Source organism: Lutjanus erythropterus, chromosome 2 (assembly GCF_056507025.1).
Source record: "Lutjanus erythropterus isolate fLutEry1 chromosome 2, fLutEry1.hap2, whole genome shotgun sequence".
Classification (NCBI taxonomy): Eukaryota; Metazoa; Chordata; class Actinopteri; order Lutjaniformes; family Lutjanidae; genus Lutjanus; species Lutjanus erythropterus.
In genome coordinates, this window is record NC_139318.1 from 926,701 (window position 1) to 930,814 (window position 4,114).

Genomic DNA, 4,114 nt, shown 5'->3' on the forward strand with positions numbered 1-4,114 from the left:
CGACATCATGCCAGTACATTTTGGGATTGCATGGGCACCAGTTGGTTTTCTATTGCATAAAAGATTTAGCCATTTAGGCTATGTATTGGACATCCATTTTTCTGTGGGTTTCAGAATTAATGTCTTCCATCATGACTGTTAAAAATTTAACCAGACAACGAGGCGCATTCATTGCTACCTGTAACGTAGGGCCTACTAGTACTTGCTCAAGAGTGAGGGGGGGTTAAATTCTATGCCAAAGATCGCCCATATATTTAGGCGAGAGAAATATCTTTTATCTGGTGATTCTGCTTAGTATAGCCTACTGTAAGTAGCCTGGCTGGCTGGAGCGGCAACTAATAACCAGCTCGCAAAATAAAACAGAACAGAAACAAACAAACACATAATCACCAGTCATCATGATACAAACTTATAATGTCCACCGATGTGTTTTCTAAATTCTATCACCCATATGTGAGAAGTGAGCAGTGAGCACCTTCGGTGTGCCTCCCTGCTGCTGCTGCTGCGCTGAAGTCTCACACACAACCTGTCGAAGGGGAAGGAGGAGGGGGGCGGGGGATTCAGGCCTTCTCCCCGATCCAGCCTCAGCTGTAGGCATGCATCTAATAGTGTAACCATACCATAAGTTGGACATATAAATCGTGTCAGTAATTGCTGCCAGATAAACCACATTTAATTTGTACTATTATCAATCCAAGCCCATAATGTCACAATTAATTTTTCCTGGGTTGTGCAAAATCGCAGAAAAAAACCTATACAAAATGACAATTGTCATCTACAATCACGGTTTTATGATCTATGTGGAGTAAATTAGAAAATAAACAAATGTTTTTTTTTATTTTTACTCCATTAACCATTGACTAGAACAGCACTCATTAAGATGGGTTGAGAAATAAAAGTTAGTGTTTTTTAACCAGAAACGTGTATCTGTTCACAGGTCCATGTGTGTATAAAAAAATAACAACAGACTGAAAGCATGCAGTTTCCCCAGAAGGGAGTAATAAAGTACAGATATCTTTTCTTTTCTTTCTGAGCCCCATCCTTCTATCAGTATTACTGTACCGCTTGAAAATCAAGCAGTGTTAATAATGCTTCATAAATTCAGTGTCACAAAAATCAGATAACAGAGACACATAAAAAAGGGAAAAAAAGAAAAAACAATACAAATAGATACATAGATAGTAACAATTGGGTAGAAGCAAAAACAGAAAATGAAACTGATATATGTTAAAAATTTCTGAGTGCTCTTCTTGTAAAATGATAGTTCTTTTTTTTCTATTTATAGCCTATGTAAGTATCTGTATCTGCATTCTATACTGTCATAAATGTTATATTTATTTCTTATTTTGACCTCTGTGTGTGCTTGTTTTATATTTAATAGTTCTTCTTTTTCTTTTTCTATGTAAGTTCCTATGTAAGTTATCTGGTTAAATTCAGTATTGTTCTAACAACAGTTTGTACGGAAAAATATGCTAATGTACAATCCTTTATATGTTTTATGCTGTGTGTGGGCGGTGGTGGTGGTGGTGGTGCACAGTGTCATCCGGGGGGGGGGGGCACAGGGGGTGTTCGCCCAGGGCACCAAACAGGCTAGGACCGCCCCTGCTACCCAGAGTTGTTGGCAGCCCAGCCCAAACTCATTTCATTTTTCCTTTCACCATACTGTCGGTGGTCCACAAACAAGGGTGGGAAGTCTCTTCTTCATGGAGAAAATGTACTGTTCACAGATACTCATTTAATTTGTCAAAAATATAACTGAGGGTCTAGAATAGTTATAGAAAAACAAAACAGACACAGTCATGGGTAATAAAACAACATAGACTCCACAGCGACTGTAACCCACAATTACACACATAAACACACACACACACAAAGTATGATCATTAAATAATAATCCATAGTTGTTGTGACTGCAGCCATATAATGTACTTGAAAATGCCAGAAATAGCTCAAAGCAGAACTGAGGCAAGCAGACCCACAATCCTTTTCAAACACTGACAGTTACAAAAACAGCAAAGCATATTTAACAAAGTGAGTTCATATGTTTGTGTTTACATCATCTCAAGCATAGATACGAGACATACAAACATTTAATGGAAACATATTGACTAAAAGCCCCTAAAGCTTCCACTCACTATGTCACACTGTTACAGTGGAACATGGGAGTCACCAGGACGGAGAAAATTATTGAAAGCTGTAGTGACTCACCATGTTCTTGGACAGTATGCGATTTGAAAAACAAACAAACAAACAAATAATAAAAAAAAAAAAAAAGGGGGGGGGGTGGTCCTGAATGAAATTGTAATTGTTATAATACAGGCATAGGCATATTTCTTTCTTTTCTTCTTTTCTTTTCTATTTCTAGATGCTGAGATACAGATGTAGTTTTTTTCCATACACACACTGAGACAGTCGTGTGTCCTGTAACTCATAATCATCAAAACCTATCTATTAGCAATTAGCAATGTGTTATATCATTCAGTATCATTGTGAAATGAAAGTAATACATAATTCAAATATTACATTCAATATCAAATAAACTAAATTCAACTAAAAAAAAAAATAAGTGAAACAGGCTTAAGTAGAATTTGTAGAAAATATAAAAACATTCAAGGTCTGTGGAACTCAAACAGAGAAGAAGAAGAAGAACTTGGATTTTTTTTTTCCACAGTTTTGTTTATTGAGAGTTTCAGGGCATACATGAAAATTATATAGTAACAGAAATGATGATGGAGAATATGGAACTTTTGATTTTAGTTTCAATGGTGCTGTCTTTTTGTATAAAGGTGGATATTGTGGCATTGGCGTTGCCAGTTCTTCCCATCTAGGTAGGCCATGCTGGACCACAGTTTGTCGGGGTCAGAGCAGATTTTCTTGACTCTCTGCGTGGTAAATCTATTGGAAATCACAACACATTCAGCAACATTTTTGAGAAGATGATCAAAAAACTATTAGTTTATTCTAAAATACAATTCATCATAGTATGCATGATGCAAATATAAAATGATTCAAAGACATCTAATCAGAAACTGTGTGTATAAATCCAACATTAAATAGACTGGATGACTTACACCACTGCGAGTATCGGGCATGGTGGTTGATGGTGTATGTAGTAACTCCTCCGATGGCCTAGGTGGACTTGAGTGGATGACACTTTGTGCCTTGCACACCTTTGAATAAAGAGTCCATTATTCCATCACCATACTCATCCATGGTGAAGCAGAGTGGCTAACAACAGGCTGGACCTCATCTCAAAAAAGACAACTTTTGTCTTCGTCCTTCGGTGTCTGAGTGTAACATCACTGAGCACAAACTTATACAGTTGTACACATTTACAGATTATAATGTGCTGCTTTCTTGAGTGGTTATCAGACTGCTGAATGAAGCCAGTTTTGCTAACACAGCAGGCATGGCATGTACATCCATAACCTCTGCAATTAGCAAAGTTCTCTTTCTCTCTTTAATTATAAGTTTTGATCTCATGTCTTTTATAAAACATATGCCCTTCACCCCTACTCTGTCAGCATGGCGAGTATAGTCACTGTGGCCGCACAGTGGGGAGAGGAAAGAGTGAGTTCTCCTTTTCCAAGCCAAATATAAACAATTCACCACAGTCCTGACAACAGTATACAAGGTGTAAACTGTAACATCAATTAAAAGTAGACCCAGAGATAAATTGAATTAAATTATCCTCAAACATTAGACTCACAAACAGATCCATACATTTTGTGTTTGTCTGACACAGGTCCTATTCAGGGTGCAAAAGCATGCATTGCACCTTCAGCTAAATACTAAGTGTGCCTGGTTGAAATTTGACTATCAAATGCCAAGTGCAGGTTTGTTCATTTCTATTTGACCAGTCTGATGTTTGTAGAGTCATTTTCAGGTAAACACAGTGAGCGGTTGTGCATATCAGTGTACAAGTTATGTGTAGTTTAGTGTAAAATGGTGCAGGATCTCAGACAGGTGACTTAATAGTGGATGCCCGTGCCAAAACTCCAGTTAGGAGAGCCAAAGATGCCAGTCCTCTGAAGCACAGCTGCATGGTTACTGCGTGAGATGTTCCAGGGGTTCTTTGCAGAAGCTGATTGTTTGATCTGGTAGATGGAGACGA